This window comes from Petaurus breviceps, unplaced genomic scaffold (assembly GCF_028583685.1).
Source record: "Petaurus breviceps papuanus isolate PSGF00001 unplaced genomic scaffold, PetGlider_PUasm1.0 37, whole genome shotgun sequence".
Lineage (NCBI taxonomy): Eukaryota > Metazoa > Chordata > Mammalia > Diprotodontia > Petauridae > Petaurus > Petaurus breviceps.
This window is the reverse complement of record NW_027186296.1, coordinates 52,914,821-52,938,500: the sequence shown is the minus strand read 5'-3', so window position 1 is coordinate 52,938,500 and position 23,680 is coordinate 52,914,821.

The window sequence follows — 23,680 nt, the reverse complement described above, 5'->3', positions numbered from 1 at the left end:
CCTTCCAAGATTTAAGAAGTTCTTATGTCACAAAAGTAAAGTATTATCTCCATTTTTCAAATAAGCAAATAGAGATGCAGAGAGATTAAGTGATTATCCAAGGTCACATAGCCTCTAAATGTCAGTTAGGATTTGAAATGAGAAGTCCTGATTCCTGTAATCTTTCCGCCAAGTTATGTCATGCAAAGGTCCTATTTACATCATCAGGCAATAATTTAGGGGGAATAACTACAAGAGAAATGTCACAAAACCTATCTTTCTAATCTATCTATGTAGGTAAATTGTTATAATCTATCTATATGGGTAAATTACACAATGAATTTGTGGAAATAGGATACACACTGCTCATGTACCACTGAAGAAACCTCCAGAAATCAAAATGGATCATTTCAGTTCTGACTGAATTTACTTTGTATCATTCACACACCAAGCTTCAACATAGAATCTTTCCCAACAAATTATCATAAGTGAAGGGAAACACAACTATTAAAAGTGGTAGGGGTAAACTAAATGACTAGACCCAGAATACTTCCGTAATACTTCAAAGGAGTCACTGGACTGTAAACTCAATATTAACCAATAACAACATCCCAAAAAAAGCTAATGTTGCTATCTTGGGTTACATTAGGAATCATAAATTCTAGGAAGAGGGACAATATAATTTTGCTGTCCACCCTGCCCTGGTCAGACCACATCATAAATACAGTGTTCAGGTCTGGGTACCACATTTTAGAGAGGAGGTTAAGGACTGGAGCAGTGATTTCATTGATATAGGAAACCCCTATGTGAGATAACTCCCCTCTATCTAATGCATATAGGCACCTTCTCTGAAACTTAGAGTCTTAAAGAATTGCCTAGACTAGATCACTGAGAAATCAAATGACTTCCCCAGAGTTACACAATCAGTTTCATATAGATGACAAACCCGTCTTCATGCTCTCAGGCCAGCTCTTTATCCTTTATGCCACATTTTATGAAGGACATTAATAAATTAGAGAGTATCCATAGGAAGACAGCAAAGGATAGTGAAGTACCTTGGGTCCATGCCATATGAAGATTAATTCAAGAAATTGGCAACATTTAGCTGAGAAGAAAAAGGTTGGGGAAGCTGGGCTTGGCAAACACAGGTGATGTTAACTTGGATCAGACTTGTTATACTTTGCTTCAGAGGGCAGAACTAGGAAAAAGAAAAGTTGCAAAGAGACAAATTTAGGCTTGAAGTCAGAAAAATCTTTTGAAAGATCAGGGTTATCCCAAAGCAGAATGGACTTCCTCAGGAAATGACAATTTTCTCCAGGCAGTGGCTGGATAGCTGCTTGTGGAATATATTGTAGAAGGGATTTCTTTTCAGATACGGACTAGTCTATAACCTCCAATATGGAGGTTAGCTAGCTGAAATTGGACTAGTTAGCTAAAATTTAGAGACTCTCTTATTCCTTTATTTTACTGGCTCTGTACTCAGTCTACAAACAGATCATAACCACTTCTTCTCTCCCCAAACCCCATCATTTACCAAATCTCTGAAGACCAAACAGAAAAAAAGTACCCATTTATTGGACAACTGGGTAGCACAGGGGATACAGTGACAGGCCTAGAGTCAGAAAGATTCATCTCTGTGAGTTCAAATCTGACTTCAGACACTTACTAGCTATGTGACTCTGGGCAAGTCATTTAGCCCTATTTGCCTCCATTTCCTCATCTGTAAAATGAGCTGGAGAAGGAAATGGTAGACCATTCCAGTACCTTTGCCAAGAAAACCCCAAATTGGATCATGAAGAGTTGGACACAACTGATAAACAACAAGTTTATTGGTCAACCTTCTAGTGACATGCTATTTGTCCTTAAAGACAAGATCATCACTGGGCATTTAGCCAAAGCCTTTCCAGCCTGGTAAGACCTGCCAGAGATTGTGCTCCCTTAGCATTGCTCTTCAGGACCTGGGCCCCCTATATTTGATAATGAGGCATTGGAGGTCTTTATTGGAGGTTTCTAAATTCTATACTGAAGAGCGTGAAATAATCCATAACTATTGGATTTTGCCCTAGGTAGGAAATGTAGACAGGTGCTGATAGCACTTATACTTCTCTAAGGGAGAAGGAGGGACAGAGCTATAGTGGGGGCAGAGTCTAACGACAGACTAATCAGAGGAACGTGTAATAGGGAATGATTGCCTTGGGCTTCAGTTCCCCCTGATGGAGATTGTCAGGCAAGGAGATAGACATCAAAGCAATCATTCCATCAAATACTTACTAAATGTGCCAGGTGCTATACTAGGTAAAGGTGACACAGAAGTGGCAAAATGGTGGCCCAGCACTTAGCACAATACCTGGAATATAGTAGGCACTTAATAAATGTTTGTTTGACTGATTGAATAACAAATCCAAAAGATGGAAAACTTCAGTGAGCCCTCCTCTGACATCTTGGGTACATATCTTCCCCTCTACGGAGTTTTCGTTTTCTCCACTATAAAAAAAAATAAGGACTGGGGCTAGATGATCATTAAGGTCCTCTCCAGCTCTGACTTTCTGTCATGATACTTAAAAGTTTGGGGGAGGATTGACTTCAAACCCTCTTTTAGATTGCTTCTCAAAAGCATCTGTGTGCTGAAATTTTTTTATCATTCTTCCCCCATCCCATAGTAAGCCTTCTTGGATACCAATTATAAAGAAACAACTGGTCTCAGGACTTAGTTTAGTGTTTGGTCAAGAGCTGTTATTCATCAGTATAATGAACTCCCAGCGAAGGAATTCCCTCTACTCTTTTTGCAAGTGGGCAACTGTTCTTCAGCTTTTAATCTTGGAGAGATAGCTAGAAGACTGGGCAGTTAAGTGACTTGCCCAGAGTAATACAGTTAATACATTTCAGAAAGCAGTTATTTCTGATCCAAAGGCAAGCCCTCTATCTACTAAACTACTCCATGATACCTTAATCTTAGTAATCAAGATTAATTAAACTAGGAAGCTACCAGAAGCCAAGAGGGCTTCCTCCCCTCCAAGGGTGTTAACCCTAATGGAGAGCCCATAATTGACCAGGGCATTCGCTCAGAACATTATCTTTTTATCAATTGTAATTATCTTCATACCTTTCTTTCCTCATATTGTTCTCCTATCGAAATGCCTTTTATTAGAGATATTGAACCATATCAATAGAAAACATTGTTTTTATATATTAATTCCATCTCCTCACCACTGAGTCACACAATTCTTTGAATCATCTCTAATATTATCCTTTTTTTGGCCAGCAGATGGCATACTGCAATAGTAATTTTAAATCAATAAAATCTATTACATCATGCCTAATTTGGTTTAATCTGCCATTATAAAATCACAGGATGTTAGAGTTTGGAGGGACCTTAAAAATCATGAAAAGGTAACAATAATAGCTGACATTTTATAGCTCTTGAAGGTTTGTAAAGCATTTTGCATGTATTATCTAATTTGAGCCTGCCTCATGATAACCATGTGGAGTAAGTACAATAGCTACTATTTTTTTCTATTTCAGAAAAAAAAAGGGAAATTGAGAGACTGACTAGCTTTCCCATGGTCACAAAGGTAGTAGGTATTAGAAAGAGATTCAAACCCAGTTCTTTTTTGACTTGGAGTCTATCATTCTAGCCACTAGGCTACTACTACTACTACTGCCTCCAGACCTACGTTTACTTATAAATATACTGAAGCCCAGTGATTATAATATCCAGAGAAATGAAGGGACTTGGCAAAGACCCACAGAATTGGTAAATGGCAGAGTTGAGGCCTCAGAGACCATCTGATCCAACTTCCTTATTTTACAGACAAGGAAAATGAGGTTCAGGGAGATTAGGTGACTTGCCCAAATTTACACAGGTAAGTCAAAGGCTCAGATCTTCTGAAATCAATATTAGTGGTCTTTATGATATCTTTCCTGTTGTAGTTTATGGTCCCATTAATACCAGCTTCCTAACTAATTCACACATGCCCTCTAGATAGTATTAAATAAATGTATGCATATAAACACATTATTCTTTGGAACCTCGAACCCAGGTCCATAATTGTGCCTTTCTTCCCCCCACCTTTTTTTCAGAACAATGTCATTAGTTTATCAAATAGAAGAGCGAATTGAAGTTATGCCATAGTTAATAGTTATAAAGGGTTGTTCTTTGAATCTTTATAGACCAGTGAGAAAGTAATTCATGGTTTCATATAAATGCAAGCCAAATACTGTTGTTTCCAATTGCAATTCAAATATCAATCATTTTATCTGGCAGCTAAAAATGTATAAACTAGCACCTCAGAATTAACTATCATACTATCTGAAAACAGAGTTTACTCTTTTAAAAACTGAATATATGGTTGTGTAGCAAAGAAATGAATGGAACATTAAGGGAATCTACATTCTTTTGCAGAAATCCCACTTTGCTTGGTGAATGGACCCAAATAAGGAAACCAGGCCTAGAACTAGTTGTTTACTGAAGGTTTCACAACTGGATTTCCTGTTAAGACAGGTAAAATTTCTTCTGTGTCTTTATAACTGTAAAAAGCAAAAATCTCAAAATCTATAAATATATCGGAGATGAACTCATTGTTTTAAAAAACACAAATCACAGAATCTTGGAGTAGTAAGGGACTTCAGAAACTAAGACCTATGTGAACCTGAATAAGAATCCCTCTATACATTATTCCCAAGAAGATACTGAGCTTTTACTAGAAGACTTCCTGGGAGAAGTAACCCAGCACCTCCAGAGTCAGTCCATTCTACTCATACATTGTTGTAATTACTAGGAAGTTGTTTTCCAAACCACATACTTAAATTTGCCTCTTTGAAATTTTTACCCTAGGGGCAGCTAGGTGGAGCAGTGAATAGAGTACCTGCCCTGAATTCAAATCCAGCCTCAGACACTTAACACAAAAAACTAGCCTTGTGACCTTGGGCAAGTCACTTAACCCCAAGTGTCCTACCTTCCCCCCTCCAAAAAAAGAAAAAAAATTATCTTTATTGCTCCTTCTGCTTTATAGGAGTAAACATAACCAGTCTAATTCTCCTTCTACCTCCCAGGTCATTAAAAACTTAAAGGAGAGCAACCATGCACCTTCTTGAGTCTTCTCTTATGAAGGTCAAACATTCCCATTCCCTTTAACTGATCTTATGGCATGAACTTAAGACCCTTTACCATCTTCATTTCTGTACTCTGGACAGTCTCCAAATCTGCAGCATCCTTCCTAAAACATGATGCCTAGAACTGAACACAATGTTCCAGATATCTTTCTGACCAGGGCAGGGAACAGTATGACCTATCGTAGCTAAATCCCTTGTAACTTCCTAAGTTAGGATTTAGAAGATGAACATTTGAATGCCAGCTTTGCCCCCGTTTTATTATTTGACATTAGGCAAATAAATCTCCTCAGTTCTCTGAGCTTATTCACTCATCTGTAAAATAGTTGGAATCATTCTATCATTCTTATCTTACTTACCTCATAGGGATGTGGTGAGTGGAAAACAAGATGATATTTGTAAAGAGTTCTGCCAACCACAAAGGAATGGGGATTGGATTGGAGGCATCAGGGCTATAGCAAACTCCCAGGTACTTTCTTAGCATCATAGAAAAGTTGCCTAGAGCACAAGAGATTGAGTGACTTGGCCAGAGTTGCACAATCAGTATTAGTGAAATACAGGATTTAATCCAAAGTCTTACTGGTTCGGAGGCCAACCTCTAGCCTCTATTTCATGATTGCCTTTCTGCACACTAGAATAGTGCTTACCACGGTGTCTGGCTTAAAAAATCCTTCTTAACTCAACTATGTAAATGCCTATGTCTAATCAATGAAATGAGCCTAAAAATAGAGAGTACAATATAAAAGGAGTCCTAATTTTGTACAAAAATGCCTCAAATTTAATTACCATATTCTCCTGGTTTATTTAATGGTTATTTGTACTTAGAAATATAATAAAACCTCAATTAACCAGAATTTGACTAAGCAGAATCTCACTTGCCCAAACATTTAGGATAGTTATATTTTTTTAAAGTAATTCTAAGAATTTATTTAAAATAACAATTACCAGAAAATTTCCAGTGATGATTTTCAATATGATTATCCACCACCTTCTAAATCTATAGCATTATAACTGCCATTCAAAATGATGGCCCTATGTCACTGAAAAATTTCATCAAAGAAAAATAACAATGAATTCAGTAAATACTGTTTGTTAAGGGAAGAAAGCATACTACTTTGTAAATTTTCTACAAGTATTTAAATAAAAGTATTTTTCTAACTAATCTTTACTTAACCTAAAAGCTCCATTAAGTAGCTCACCTTTCCCCTTAAGACAGAGAGTGTGGCTTGGTGGATAGTGTGCTAAGCCGAACTGGGGGTCAAGAAGGAATTACTTCAAATCCTCCCGTGATACCTGCTGTGTTACCATGGGAGAATCATTGAATCTCTCTGAACCTCATTTTGCTTATCTAGAAAAGAGGGGTAATACTCATGGTATTTCTCTCAAAGGGTTGTTATAAGGCTTAAATACAATAATTATGTAAATTACTTTGCAAAATTTAAAATGCTATACAAATGTTAGCCATTATTTTTAAAGCATTCTGCTCTTTCAAGATTTTAATGCATTTAACAGGGGTACTGTGGGATATTCTGGGAATAGAAATTCTAAAGTCCAAAGGAGAAGAAACCACTATTACATGAAGATGAATCTAAAATGAATATAAAACAGCTCTGAAATAAATCTGTAAATGACGAGGAAAGAAAAGAATCCTTCTTCTAAAATGGTTATATGACACAGTGCATCAATCGCATCAGCTGAGGTACACACAACACTTCAGATCCAACTAGCCCTTGTTTTTCTACCGTGACACGTCACATTAAAGAGTCAGGGCCCCTGCCGTTACACGTTCATAGTAACAAAGGGCAATTGTTAGTGATATGAAAAAGAATGAAGCTCAGCTATGTATCCAGGAGCTGAACCAACCCTTCACTTTCCACAAACAACTTCTCTTCTAAGTTAACTTCTTAAAATATATATTTTTTTTAATCCTGAGTCGTTTCTTGCCTGCTTTTTATAGCCCTGATTTACCCTCTCTGACTTCTAGACATCGTTTCTACAATGTTACACTCTGTGGACCAAAACCCATCTCCCCAAGTGCCAGGCAGCACAAAATGTTCCATCCAGAGATTGACCACCCACCCATTGTCATGTCTGCTGTGTTTGTCACCAGGCAAATCAATCCCATGCTGTTCAGCACAGTTAGGAACCAAGACTAATAAATCATTTACACAGCTCTCAGCTCACAGATGGTAAATGTGGTTCAATGCAGGTAATTATAAAAAAAATGACTTTTGGAGCAAAAAATCAAAACATGGGAGTATGTGTCTAATAGAAAAGGCCTGCAAAGAGATTTGGGAGTTCTAATAATTCTGAGGAGCAGGTTAAAGGTCTGAGAGCCTGACAGTAGCTTTGCCTTCTGATTGACTGAATCGATCCCGTTGTCCTTTAACAGCTCTCAGCTCCTGTATCTACTAGACTTCAGGTCCCAAATGCTACACTGCAGGGAAGCTGAGTCCTGAGTATCCTCTCCTGTTTTAATGTGTTTGCAGAAAAGAGCCCAGCAACATCAATTACCAAGAGTGTCAGCCTGGGGAAAGGTACAGTGACAGTGGCAGGATTAGGTAAAAGCTGTTGGGGAGAAGTTGAGCAAGTTCAACTGGCCTCCTAGAGCTCAGACTCCCTTCCCCAAAGTGCACTGAGAAGACTTTTGTTCTTTAACTTTGACAAAGAATATCAAGGTTTCTGCAAATGCCTGCCACTGGTATTATCCTTGACTGGTTCAACTACAGCTGATTATGTGGATTCTTTAACCCACAAAGTACAGTCTCTTAATTAGAGAAGGCTTTTCATAGTGCCCTTACTTCTATTTAAAAAAAATATTATTCGTTTTTAGTTTTCAGCATTCACGTCTATAAGATTTTGCATTCTAAATTTCCTTCCCCTCTCACCCCCACCCTGCTTCCTCCTCTCCAAGACAGTGTGCAATCTGATATAGGCTCTACATACACACTCATCAAACGTATTTCCATATTAGTCATGTTGTAAAGAAGAATTAGAACCAAAGAGGAAACCACAAGAAAGAAGAAACAAAAAAGGGAGAGAAAATAGTATCCCTTGATCTGCATTCAGACTCCATATTTCTTTTCCTGGATGTGGATGGCATTTTCCATCATTAGCCTTTTGGAGATGGCTTAGATCTTTGCATTGCTGAGAAGAGCTAAGTCTGTCAAAGCTGGTCATCACACAACGTTGCTGTTACTGTGTACAAGGTTATTCTGGTTTTCTTCACTTCACTCAACATCAGCTCATGTAAGTCTTTCCAGGTTTTTCTGAAGTCTACCTGCTCGTGATTTCTTATGGAACAATAGAATTCCATTACATTCATATACCACAATTTGTTCAGCCTTTCCCCAATTGATGGACATCCCCTCAATTTCCAATTCTTGGCCACCATAAAAAGAATTGCTATAAATATTTTTGTACATGTGGGTCCTTTTCCTATTTTTCTGATCTCTTTGGGATTTAGATCTAAAAGTAGTATTGCTGGGTCAAAGGGATGCCCTTACTTCTCCAGTGGTCTCCTTGGGACCTCATAAGTTTATAAAAGTAAGAACCAAAAAATCATTTTAAAACATCATCTTACAGGGCGGCCAGGTAGCACAGCGAGTAAGATCACTGGCTCCAGTGTCGGGATGAACTGGGGATCGAATCTGGGCTCAAATACTTAGCACCACACCCAGAAATAACTGGCCATGTAACCTTGAGCAAGTTACTTAACCCCAATTGCTTTAAAAAAAAAAAAAACATCATCTTAAATCTACGTACATGGTTGATACATGTGGAAAACCTACCCAATACAATTTTCTCCAGATATAACCCCAACCCTAATTTAAAAGAAAATTTCTTTGATATCATTCAGCGCTCAAGTTTTTCTTTTGTTGTTTTTTTGCTTTTTTTTTTTTTTGGAGTGGGGGAAGGCAGGATAATTGGGGTTAAAAGATTTGCCAGAGGCCCAAGTGTCTGAGTTCAGATTTGAACTCAGGTCCCCCTGACTCCAGGGTCAGCCACTTCATTTACTACACCACCTAGACACCTGAGAGCTTAAATTTTGCATCTCATATTTTCTTCAAAACTAAGCAATCATCTCCTTTTACCAGAGGGCTTCCCTGATTTCTCCCAGGCTCATGAGACTACAGCTGAAAGAGTGGCCATTAAATTCAACTCTTTCATTATGCAAATGGGGAAACTGAAGCACAGAGATTTCTTGCCTAGGATCTCACAACTAGTAAAGATTTTAGGTAGAATCTGAACACAAGTCCTTTGGATTCCAAGTCTAGCATTCTATTCACTATGCTACCTAGCTGGCATCCCCGAAATTAGCTCTCATTTATTTTTTGTATACTTATGTTGTCTCCCTCTATAAAACATAAACTTCTGGATGGAAGGGATTGTTATATTTTTGTATTTAATAATAATAATAACTAACTTTAATATAACATTTATTATGCACTAGGCATTATGGTAAGCACTTTGCAATTATTATCTCATTTGAGTCTTACAACAGTCCTGGGAGATAGGTGCTATTGTGATTATCCCCATTTTACAGATGAGGAAACTGAGGTTAAGTGATTTTCTCAGGATCAGACACCTAGGAAGTATCTGAGGCTGGGTTTGAAATTAGGGCTCCCTGACTCCAGGCTCAGTGCTCTCTCCACTCAGCCACCATTTGTATCCCTAGCATCTTCTGTAGTACCTAGTCGGCATTTAATAAATATTGTTGGTTGGTTGTTTTCCAAGTGATTCATTCCTAAAATATATTGGGTTCTTAGTAACACATGGTCATGTAATAGATTCTAAATAGAAGGATAGAATCACAGGTCTTGAGGACCCTATTATCTTAGATACTAGCGATTTGGACAAAGCAGATGACTACTTAGCCTTGAAAAGTCCTTGGTACAGCATTTCATTATTCATACAAGATAGTATTGCAAACCAAATTTGACCAGAAAGATATATTTTTGCCTTTTGTGTCTGTACTGCTATTATAAACACTGCTGAGCCCAAGGGGCCAGGACACTGTGCCCTCTTTTATTTTCCATTAAGGGGCCTCTCTGCTCCAGATTCATGCACATGGCAACTGGGCTCATTCCTAGGAGAGCCTAGCCTCGAATTACAGGGGTTAGTCCTTTTTCTCACTCTCTGTGGATCTTTATACTTCCATAACTACATCCTAGAGAAAACATTTTAAAACTATAATTTGGGCTCATAGCTAGGGTCTTCCTATAATATCAGGAAGTAGAAGGGTACTCAAGGTACGACATAGACTAGTCATAGGATAGTTATGTGTTTCCTCCCTACAAAAGAAATGCTTAATGGAGAGAAAACCTATAAGCATATGTTGAGAGGACAGAACATATGTAAAGTGTTTTCCAAAGCTTAAAATGCTAAATAAATATTAGCAGTTATTATTACTTATATTTTCTGTGTGTATGTATGTATACACACATACACACTCATATATGTATGCATATATAAATACATATACATATCTCTGTGTGTATATCACATCCCTCAGTAGAATATAAGCTCCCTAAGGGCAAGGATTTTGTCATTTTTACCTTTGTAGGCCTTGCAATAGTAGGCACTTAAGACCTTGGTGAATTGAATTGAACCAATTTTAAAACTACACTGATGGCTACAAATTTCATCATAAAGCTTAAAAGTTAAGACAAGTGACTTTAGTTTCAGGAAAAAAAAAACAATACAGTTATTTCCTTGGAATGGAGTGCCAAGAGAAAATGCCATGGCTCTTGCAATCTGGTAACTATCACAGCATAGGACAAAATAAGGGACCCACCAAAGGAACAAATTCTCTGGACATTTTTGATGCAGGTGAAATTGCTATATTGCTTCCCAACTGCGGAAGCTTGAGTTGACTGGGACTTCTTAAGAGCCATTTCTAATATCTACATGGCAAGGTGACAGAGGCAGATAAAGACTGTCCTGACAATGCCGTCAGCCAGCCTAGAAGCAAAAAGTATCAGCTGTTCAAAGGATATTCAAATCCAACATATGCAGACTTAAGATTAGAACAGACTGAATGACATCCAGTTAAGCTGCCAAAAGCATGGAGCCTTCTGAGTTCACCAAATTGACAATTTTTAAGAGTTTTCAGTGCTCATGAGCACCCAAACACTTCTTTGACCATAACTCATCAAACTATAGATGAAGAAAAAAATCAACCAAAAAAAAAAGCTAACCCTGAACTTTTGCATCCTCTCCCACATAGACAACACAGACAACTATTCCAACTTAATTAGCACCTTATCATGCCCAAGCATCTCAAGGTGCTTTACAAAAGATGCAGGAATCATTTAATCACACAGCCAGCAGTGCCAAGGTAACAGATGAAAATGAGCAAGGGGAGGGGGGAAGAAGAAAGAAAGTCTTTTATTTTACACCTGAAAAAAGCAAGAGTGGCAAAAGCCTGGGTAACCTTGGAAAGCTGTCAGATTTGTGTTGTATGAATGGCAGTCATAGAAAGAAAAAAATCTTTTAAAAATATCCATAAACAAGCTCTATGAAATGGTTATCTGTGAACCTCCCAAGCTGACTTTTTGGTCAGTTTCTAAATGTGGATAGAGGAAAGGAACTGGTGGGAGGTTGGGGAGGTGGGGAGAAAAGGTTAACACTAAGAGTATACAGTCTGTATGCAGTAAAAATAATTAAGAAGCCCTGTAATTGCTCATATAGAATATCTCACCTCTGGGCCATAAGGTTGGATGGTTCAAGTCCCATACCAGATCACAGAATCACACCCAATACTGACACTGGAGTGCCATACTAGTAGGGGGTGATCCACAGACACATAGCCCTTGGATGTAATGTTCAACTGAGGTTCCTTCTGTCGCCTTGGTTACTGTCCAGGTGGAAATTAAAGATCCCAGGGTACTTTTCAAAAAAGTGCAGGGGATAACCCTGCTGTCTTGGCCAACATTCCTTGCTCTCAATAAAATCCAACTTAATGTCCCTGGCTGGGAGTGAGCCATTACTGAAGAGAAAAGAGAGGTTGTGTTTGTGTATATAATTATTAAGCTATCCTTCCCACTCTGTAATTACCTTACAATTCACAAAGGGACCTAAGATACATGGAGAATGAAAGATACTATGAAAAAGTCAATTCTGGCTTAATTTGTAATTGGACTTAGCTACAGAAAAAGGAATGGAAATTTCTTCCAGAGAGCCACTTTCACAGGTACATGATGACAATAATTAATAATCATAACCACAAGAATAGTTTTATTCACTGCTTTAAGGTTTGCAAAAGTACTTTATAAATAACTCATTTTATCCTCAAAACAACCATGGGACATAGGTGTTATTATTATTGTCTCCATTTTATTGGTGCAGAAACTGAGGCAGATTGAGGTTAAGTAATCTGCCCTGGGTTACATAGCTCATGTGTCTAAGGCTTAATTAGCACTCAGGCATTTCTGACTTCAGGTCCAATACTCTTTCTATTATATTAGACTCAACAATTATTTTAGTGAAGAACTCTACTTTTGAGAAGAAAGAAGGAATATCATTCTGCTCTATAACCTCACTGAAACTAGATTGTACTTTTTCTGTGACCTCAAAGGACCAGAGACGTAGAGTTTGAAGGGAACTGGGAAACCATCTCATCCAAACACCTCATTTTATATATTCAAGTTTGCACAAGGGTCATATAGATAGCAAGTGTCAGAAAGGGGTTGTAAACCCATGTCTTTTGACTCCAGAGGCAGTAAACTTCCCCCTCTACCTTTAATTAAACATATTTGGGTTCATGACATATCTCCTAGTAGATTGTCAAAAAAAAGTACAGGGAACACTTGCCTTCAAGGCAAGGACTTTACCATATTTTTCTATCTTTATATGCCCAGTGACTAACCCAGTGCTTTGCATATAGTACTCAGTGCCAATGCAATATTTACAGCACCAACAGTCACAATAAATATACCTGCATAATGCTCAATCACAAAATATAGCAAGCTCTCCATACATAAGACAGAAGCAAAACATTTATTCAGCCACCAGAAAACTGAATCCCATAGCCCATAAGCCAATTCTGTCATAGTAGCAAAGAAGTTAATAAGTCACAGCAGCACAGAGAGTCATAGCATCCTTTAGCCTTCCCACAGACCAACACAAGACCAATATTTACTCACAAGCCTATCTGTCTCCGTCAGAAACATCCTCTCCTCCCAACCATCTAGTTTGCTTTGACTCCCAGCTTCCTGTGGGCTCTGCTTCACCCTTCCACAAAGTATTCCCACAACAGGCTCCATGTGATTACATTTAGCCTATTGGGGGCAGAGTATATTTTCAAAGCAGGGAAGGTCTTTATATTGCCTTAGGCTTATTAAGGGGCAGGGAAGATCTTTAAATTATCATTACCATTACATAGTCATACAATAAATATCTGGATTTAATTTAATTGCTACTATGAGAAGAGATAAACCACAAATAAACTTCCCTTGAATGGGCCACATTCTAATAAAAGTTCACCTTCTCTGTAAAGAGGAGTAATGTTGAATCGTTCCCAAAGTGGATTGTACTTACCGTGATCTAAGCCTAATGTGAAACAAAAATCATAGTGGATCATGAGGACAAAGAAGAATGCATTACAGGGAAAAGAAATTACTTCAACTTCTTGTTTATCACAATTCATAATAAAATCCCCATTCCTTAACCTCTAATCAACATCAACAACAAATCTCTAGTCACACATCTAGAAGTTTCATTGAAAAAACTATCTTTTATAAATGTCATTGAAAAGAATTTTATCAATGTAGTTAGCAAACATTTCCTGGAAGAAAAATAGACTACCCCCTTGGAGGTAGTCTAAAGGCAGAGTTGACTTGTTCAATTTAATTCAACAAGCATAGCACCAGGTACTATCCTAGGTACTGGGGAAAAAGAAAGGAGAGGGGAAGGAGAAGGGGGGAAGAGGGCCAAGGGAAGGGAAGGAGAAGGAGGAAGAAGGGAAAGGGAAAGGAGGAGAGGAAGTGGGGACAACGGGAAGGGGGGAGAAGGGGAAGGGAGGAAAAGGGGATTGGGGAAGGGAAGGTTCTTGCTCTCAAGGAGCTTACATTCTATCTCTTGCACTTCTGTTTCTTCCAAAGGTCCTTTCTGTTATTCTTAGATATGTTTCTTTATTAAGAAAATCCTGTTAAACTAGCTATGTTGTCTGAAAGCTCTCTGAATGAGTAAGGCCTAATTAATTGGCTCAAAGGATTCAGCAAGTCTCAGGGACATGGGAGGATAGTTTGTAGTCTAACAAAGTAATGAAGTGAGCTTTTCAAATCATACAAGGTACAAATAAATAGTAAACTATTCTAATTGTTTGCCAGTTCCAAACATAGCCACTGATTCAAAATTTCTAATAGAGCACTATTTTGAGTCAGTTTCAACTAAACTTCTAGCATATCAGGAAAGATATTTAAAATGTAATTCCCATTTAACAGTCTCAAAAGGCATATTTTACCCACACATCTACATCAAATTGAGAAGGGTATTAAAGAAGGACAGAAGTTGGAGGGAGGGGTAAAGTAGAGATATTACAACAGTGCTGGAAATTTAAAACCCTAGATTATATAGAAGAGATTGAGTATAGGACATTTTCTCTTCTTTCATTTACAAATAAGGCTGAATTTGCAACTTATTACTTGGGTCACTTGAGCAAGACTTATCTAAGCTTCAGTTTCTCCATCCATGAAATGAGGACTTCTTAGGTCCCTTTTTACCTTTAAATCTATTATCCTATGGCATAGCCAATCACAAAAAAAAAAAAAAAAATTGGTCTTTTTAGAAAACTTTAGAATATCCCCATTCCATATGGAATAAGAATAAAGCAACTATTAAGCACCCATTATATGCCAGGCACTGTGCTAAGTAGTGAGGATACAAGGAAAAATAAAAAATAGTCTCTGCTCACAGTCTAATGGTAGAGACAATATGCAAACAATTATGTACAAACAAGATACCCTCAGTTCTACTCTAACATGATGAATGTGTTCTTAAAACTCACCCAAATTATACAAACTACAGGGCTTATGGGGAAATTAGATTAAAGGCACAACATGCAAAAACTGTCAATGACATCGTTTTAAAAAAAAAGATAGGAGGGGCGGCCAGGTGGCTCAGCGAGTAAGAGCACCCGCTCCAGTGTTGGGATGACCTGGGGATCAAATCTGGGCTCAGATACTCAGCACCACACCCAGAAATAACTGGCTGTGTAACCTTGAGTAAGTTACTTAACCCCGATTGCTTTAAAAAAAAAAAAAAAGATAGGAACCTAGTAAAATTGGTAGTACACCTCCTTCTTTGCAACTTTGGTCCCAGTCCTCCCATAATTACACTGCCGTGGGTCTACACAAGAGTCTAGAAACCTACCTCAATTTCTCTTGGCATCTCAAGAGTACCAGTGGAAAAAGTGGCATGGAAGCAGTGGGCAGAGTGCTGGGCCTAGAGCAAGGAAGCCCCAAATCCAATCTGACCTCAGATATTTACTAGCTGTATGACACCAGACAAGTCACCCAATTTCTCTTTGAGTTTTCTCAACTGTAAATTGAGGATAATAATAGTACTTACTTTCTAGGTTTACTCTATCAAGTGAGATATCTGTAAAACACTTTGAAAACCTTAAAGTTCTATATAAAATTATTATTGTTATTATTATAGGCATTATGGTACAGTGAATAGTGTCAGAGTTTAAATCAGAAATACTGGTGTTTAAGTCACACCTCTGATAAATACTGGCTGTAGGACCTTGGGTAAGTCACTTAATCTCTCACTGCTCTAAGGAAGTTTCTAAGATTATAGTTTGCAAAGAAGGTAGAAAATTGCATTGGCAGAAAGGAGTTCCTTGCCTGAGTTCCCTATACAAATGAAATTATGGGTCTGATCCCCATCCCTAGTTACTACAGCATCACAGATTTTGTCACAATTGTGACTTCTTGTAGACTTCTTGTGTGTAATATTCTTTTAGAATATTAGTGTGTCTAGGCTTTCAAAAATTCTTTAAAGAAAGAAAAGCAAGAATAGATCACATACACGAAGACCCCGTTTTAAAGTTGAAAAACAAAATAGGCCAATAAAGGTTTCAGTTTGCCCAAGAGCACATGTGAAATAGTTGGGATTGAAATCTACATCTTTTAACTCCTAGTCCAAGGCTCCATGGTGTCCAACATGTTTCTACCAAGTATCTATGATGTTTAGCAACTATTCAGTACTCCCAACTAAAACACTAACTCGGTTGAATGTTGCCAAGAAGCTAAGCAGCTTTATATAGTCCATTATTTTGTGGTTACAAACAAAAGATGCTAACTAGATGGGTAATAGAGGCAAGTAGTATAAGAATGAAGTTCATTTCCCTTGTTGCCCTTTCTAACACTGGCATGTACAGTTTCATCTTGATGCACAGGTCCTCAGGCACATTGTGCAGAAAAAGTTTCAGTTGTTTGCAGCTTTCCACTTCAGATGGTACTTTGGCCAATTTTTTTTCTTCCTGGTCAGGATTATTCTAGCCTTCCTGAAAGAGGCAAAGTATCACACATAAAAAAAGGTACTTCACCTCATAGCAGAAGTCATTAACATCCATTTTATTGGTGTCCAGAGCATAGATTCCACCCAACTAAACCTACCTGAGCCTTTACTCCTTCCTTTCTCAAGGAGTTTAGAGAACTTCCAGATCAACATACCCAACTGTATTCTCTCTCTTGAATTCCAATCCCACATAATCAATAGTTTAGTAAACATTTCCAACTAGTTGGCATATCACATCTCAGTCTCAATATATCAAAAACAGAACTCCTCTGCTCTTGTAAAAGGCATCATAAACCTAGTCACCCAAATTTGAAACCCCCAAGTCATCTTTGAGCCTTTACTCTCACTCATTTATTATAAACCCAATATACCCAATAAGTCTTGTCAACTATCCTTCACCATCTCTTTCAATTGTCCTTTTCTCCATTCACACAACCAGCACCATAGTTCAGAACCACATCAGTTTTCACTTGGACGGTTACAATTGCTTCCTATTTGGTCTCCCTGAGTCAGGTCTCTCCAAATCCATCCTCCACACAGCTGCCAACTTGATTTTCCTAAAGCATAGACCTGGTTATGTCACTCCAATGCTTAAGAAAGCCCAACGGCTATCCATGGCCTCTAAGAAAAAATACAAATTCCTTCAGCTTTTAAAGCCTTCACAATCTGACTGCTCTGTCCTATCTTTCAATGCCATTTCTGCCAAATTGGCCAATTTTATATTTCCCATGCATTCCATTCCATCTCTTGCTTCAATACTTATACTATGTCCTTTTCCTAGAATGCACTCCTTCCTCATTACTGCTTCTTAGATCCCTTAGCTTCCTACAAGACAGCTCGAGTCACTTCCTATAGGAGTCTTTCCTGATCAATATCTTTCTCCCTACTTATTAGAAATCTTCCCACTCCAATTCTATTTATTTTGTACCTCTTTTGAATTGACTTATCTGTATACTTGCTTCCTGAGCAGCTGGGCAACACAGTGGATAGAAAGCACTGGGCTTGGAATCAGAAAGACTCATCTTCATAAGTTCAAATCTGGCCTTACTAGCTGTGTGACCCTGGGCAAGTCACTTAATCCTGTTTGCCTCAGTTCCTCATATATAAAATAAGCTGGAGAAGGAAATGGCAAACCATTCCAGTATCTTTGCCAAGAAAACCCCAAAATGGGATGATGGAGAGTCGGACACAACTGGAATGACAGTACAACAAAAAATACTTGCCTCCATTCAATAAACTCCTTGAGAGCAGGGACTGGTTTTCTTTTTGTTGTCATTCCTCCTATGCCTAGCACAGACCTCAGGCAAATGGTAGGTATTTAGCAAATGCTTGTAGACTGAATAATGCACATTGATTGACATAATTAGCCCAAAAATCTCATCTGTGCTGGCTGCAGGACTCTAAAGCTCAGAAGTCACATGAAGAATAAGCCGCATTGAGTATCTTTAGATCATACATCTAGAGCGGGAAGGAACCTCGGAGGCCATTTAGGTCAATTCCCTCATTTCACAGATGAGGAAAATGGGGACCAAGGTGGTCCCAACACGTTTGGTTAAATTGCGATCTTGATAAAATCTGCATGCTTTGCTATACAAAGGAAATCTAAATGTGCCTTCAGTCAATTTGTTGGATACACGTAAGTCCACTTGCTTGAACAGGTTAGAATCTCACTGCATGCTCTTTGTAAGTGAATGTCTGCACAATTGTTCCAAAGCTAGGTTTAAACTACTCTATTGCCAAGGAACTTTTTTTACATTCTTCATATACTAAGCTCAAATCCTGAATTGGATTAATGAACAAAGCTTTTAGGCAGCATCCTTTGCTTGAAATGACTCCTTTGTTTCTGACAACCATGAAAAGATAGAAAAAGCTAAGACAGGTAAAGAGGATTGATAAAATTTGAATTCCAAGTCCTTCCAATGTTCATCTTGCTCACAAAAAAATGAAAAACCACCTTGCTAACTTGCAACACTTGAAAAGCAAGCTATCAGACTAGCACCTAGAAAACTCCACTACCCTCTCACTGACCTCTACTCTGGGGAAACTATTCCTCAGAACCACCTCTCCTCAGTCAATTGGGATCAAAGATTAGCTCCCAAAGTTTCTGAAGAGTCAATGAGCACAAGGCTTTAGATTCGCCCTGCAGGTACCCAGCTAAGCCAGTATCATTTCTGTCCATCTGGATGGTGTGTTGGTTTTTGTGACAACTAAGGTTGAAAGATAATGGATCCATTTTTTTCCATGTTTGAGAAACAATGATGCATGACTTCACTTAGAGCAAAAGGGTAACTAGGATTTCTGAAGCAGACAGAAAACATGTGAGCTAGCAGACAAAGCAGTATGCTGTGACTCCATGTTGAAATGAAACACTACAGAGATCTATGTTCTTAGTGGGTTGCAAAATTACTTGAACTAATTCAATTGACAACATTTTCTCCATTTACTGATGAACCACCATGAAGTTGTCTCTCTTTTAAAGGCAACTTAAAGGGTGAGGAAAATAGCATCAGATTCAGCACCCCCCCAAAAAAAAAATAGTAAGAAGGGCCTGAATTAAGAAATGAGAAAGTATTTGTTAGGCTATGTGCTTTAAAGCATGTGAGGGGATACAAGTACAAAGAAAAGATATAGTCCCTGAACTCAGAGAGTTTACATTATAATAGAGGGAGAGAACACAAATAGGATTGTGGTGATCTGAGAAGGGTGATGTTACATGAAGAGTGAGGGGAACCGCAGAGCAAATGGTTGGCATACCTTTTCCAGAAGTAATGAGAGTACTGATTTTATAACTGGTACCAAAGCAAGGAGTAGAAAGTATGTGAGGTGGCAAGGGGTACATTAAAGGAAAGAGACATGGTGGTATGGAAGGAAGATGGCTTGGTTTGGTGGCTAGAGTCAGCTACATGCAGTAGTCTCTCACCAATCAGTGAGGCTCTAGGTGTAAGGGAGAGATCCTTCTTAGAGGGTTTATTTCCAAGAATGGTAGGCCTGGGCAGGATGGCAGGAAGATGGCATGCTGGTTTGGTTGATTTTATCTGTGTGAATAGTGAGACCACATAATTCAGGCTCAAAGTACATTTTTTTGGTCTAAAGTACATGGTTTAATTAGCTTCATTAATCCAATTTACAATATCTAAACTTCATAGGTAAGAGCAACTCAGTAACACAGTTCTGGGCCTAGAGTCAGGAAGACTCATCTTTCTAAGTTCAAATCTGGCTTTAGACACGTATTAGCTGGGCAAGTCATTTAACCTTGTTTCTCTCAGTTTCCTCATCTGTAAAATGAGCTGAAGAAGGAAATGGCAAATGACTCCTGAATCTTTGCCAAGAAAATCCCAAATGGAGTCACAAGGAGTCAAACATGACTGAAAACAACTGAATAACAACAAAGTTTCACAGTTATAATTGTATTAAGATAGATACCCAAACAGTGGGAACGGTATAAAAAATAAGGAATCAATATTTAAGTTGCAGATTATTTAGTTTAACTTCCTTCCTATTTGCTTCTATAACATTATCCAGTCTTTATTTAAATCCTTCCAGTGATGGGAAACTCACTATTTTCTGAGACAATTCAATTCAACTAGACAGAGATAAATGAAGAAACTAACAGGCCCAAGGCACAGAAGGAAACATAGAAAACAAAAAGAATTATATCTGACCTCACGGATCTTATATTTTATTGGAGGATATTGCATGTAGATAAAAAATTAAATATGAAGCAATCTGACAGAGGAAAAGAACACTAAATTGGGACATCATAGAAGACTTCAGTGAAGGAGGTGACATCCAAACTGAGTTTCAATGGGAAGTGAATTTTGAAAGAGAGTTGAGGAAGGTGTACATTCCAGATGTATTGAGGATAGAGAAAATAGATTATTATTTCCTGGACTAGGCATTTCCCATGGTGTTAAATATGTGATCCAGCCCCTGGAAGGTGCGAGACCAAAGAGGAGATATTAGAGTAGTCCAGGTAAAAGGTAATTTGAACCTGAAATAGCATGATGGTCATGTGAGTATAAAAGGAAAGAATTCTACTTATATAAATAGAATCAATAAGGCTTGGCAAATGATGAGAGGAGAGAGTCAAAGATCATTCAGAGGTTATAAACTTGCATGATTAGAAGCTGTGAATAGAAATAGGAGAACATTGAGGGAAGGAGTTTCATTTTGGATTTGTTGAATTTGAATGCTAAGGAAACATACAAGTGATGTATATTCAACAAGTAGCTAGTTGGGAGGAAAATCCTTTCAGGAGACAAGAGGGGCTGGACATAAGGATATGAGAGTCATCAGCATGGAAATAATAATAAAGTTAATCAAAGTGGTTGGGGACACCAAGGAAGAGAGTATAAAGAGAAAAGAGGAGAGAATCCAGGACAGAGGCTGGGGTGGGGGTGTAACCATGCTTGGTGAGAGGAAAACTGACGAACCAACAAGGGATACTTAAATGTAATCAAACGCATAGGAGGAGAATAAGGAGAGAAGCGTTATCACTGAAGACAGACAGGTAAAGAACATATAAAAAGACAGTCTACAGTCACAAATATAGAATAGTTTGGAAAGATGAGGATTAGGGGGGGGAACTGTGGATTTAACAATTAAGAAATTGTGGTTATCATTGGAAAGGGTAGTTTGAACAGCATGGAAAAGCTGGATAACTTTGTAGGTTTGCAGATTAAAGGATAAAGGAGTAGAAAGAAATTAACAGAACTTAGTATGGGACATTCTTTCTAAGACTTTGGCCATGAAAGGAAGTTGAGATGTAGAATGGTGGTTTGATGGAGTGGCAGTTAAGAGAAGGTTTTGTTTAATTTTGTTTTGTTAGTGGGGGAAATCTGAGCATTTTCTAATGAGCAAAAAAAGAATCCTGGAGATAAGAAAAGAGTAAAGCTAGGTAGTAGAGTGGATAATGTTGGACTTAGAGTCAGGAAGACCTGATTTCACATGCAGATGTGACTCAGATACTTTCTAGCTGTGTGACTCTGGAAAAGTTGTTTAACCTCTCTTTGCCTCGATTTCCACATCTATAAAACTGGTATAATAATAGTACCTATATCATAGAGTTATTTTTGAGAATTAAATGAGATAAATGCAAAATATTTGGCAAACCTTAAAATATAATATAAATTGTCATCAAGTAAGATAATGGTAAACTAGTAGAGAAGGATGAATGGGGTGGGTATCCAAAAGAGATAGAAGAGGGTGGTATCAAGGGTACAAAGGTCTGGGCAAAAAAGAAAAAGTAGAAGGAGATTCCTTCCACAAGGGGCGGGCATAAAGGAGAAGAAAACAAGCAAGATACAGAGGGAGTCAGAGACACAGAACAGGAGACAGAAAAAAGCTCATGTTGAGTGGCCTCAATTTTCTCATGTACACACACCTTGATGTAATGTAAGTAAGACAATGAGAGATTAAGAAGGTCCAACAAGCAATGCAATCCTGCATGTCTTTGCATCCGCAGCGGCTGTTCAGTTTTTTCACTCATGGACGACTCTTCATGACCCCATTGGGGTTTTCTTGGCAAAGATGTAGGAGTGGTTTGCCATTTCCTCCTCCAGCTCATTTTACAGATGAGGAAACTGAGGCAAACAGGGTAAGTGATCTTCCCAAGGTCACACAGCTAGTAAGTGTTGGAGGCCAGATTTGAACTCAAAAAGAGGAGTATTCCTGACTCCAGGTCTAGCACTCTATTCACTGAGCCACCTAGCTGTCCCTGTATCCTCAGTGCCTTGTATTAATAATAATAATTAGCATTTAAATAGCATTTTAAGCTTTGCTAAGTACTCTATATATATTATATATTATGCATATATTATATATTATTTCATTTGGTCCTAACAACTCTGTGAGGTAGGAGATATTATTATCCCCATTTTACAGACAATGAAAGTAAAGCTTAGACCGAGTTACTTACCCAGGATTCCCAGCTATTAAATGTGTTGAAGCAGGATTTAAACTCAGGTCTTCTTGACTTAAGTCCAGCACTTTATCTCTATGCCTCCTACCGTGTTTCCCCGATAAGACCTATCCCAAAAATAAGCCCTCCCCTTACTGTGTAAGATTCCTCTAAAATAACCCCTCCCCCGAAAATAAGCCCTATTGAGATTGCTACTGTGGTGAAGATGATCCCCTGCGCTACACGCTACATTACGGTACCCTCTGTATGCACCGTCCCCCCCTCCTCCCCCACCCCGTGAAACGCACGCCGTGCTCCGAGCTGCATCCAATCAGAGCTGCAGCAGTGAGCGCGTCATCCTGTTCTTCCCCAGTGATTTGCTTGCTGGCGCCATTGAGAGCAGTGCCGCAGAGGAGAGCTGAGGCAGGACAACATAAAAACCCGGTATGTAAGCGGGAGTGAGGGGGCATGATGGAGGATAAAAGGGGCATGATGGAGGAAAAAAGAAGAACTCAGGGGGCATGATGGAGTGAAAAGAAGGACTGATGGTCATAATTTTATTATTCTGTCTGTTTTGACCCCCAGACATGAGTACAAAAAGGAAGAGCTATACTGTTGAGTATAAGAAAGCAATTGTAGAGGAGTCACATGGCAAGAATCTTGCAGTTTTCTGTAAAGAAAAACTTTTGGATCTTCGAATGGTCAGAAAATGGAGAGCAGATTATAATAACCTCAATCAACAGGTGGATGAGGGAAAAGGGAAAAAGCGCAGGTCTGGATCAGATCGGCAGCCCTTATATCCTGACTTGGAGATAGATCCTCATTGGTGAATGGATTGCTGACAGGAGAGCAAAGGCCTTGGTTGTGCGCAGGGCTGATATTCAAGCATTTGCCCTTTCAGTGGCACCAGAGTTTGAAATGGTCTCAGAAGGATTCAAAGCATCACAACACTGGTTGGACGGTTTCCTTCAACGGTATGAACTGCCCCTAAGAAGATCAACAACACTGTTTAAGCTGGAAGATGCTGAAGTTATTAAACGTGCACCTGCATTCAAGTCCTTTATTGATAGGATCGACATTTCCAAGTACCAAACCTGCAATATGATTGCTATGGATGAAACTGCAGTGTTTATGGGACAAGGATCTCAAACAACAATTCATCACAGG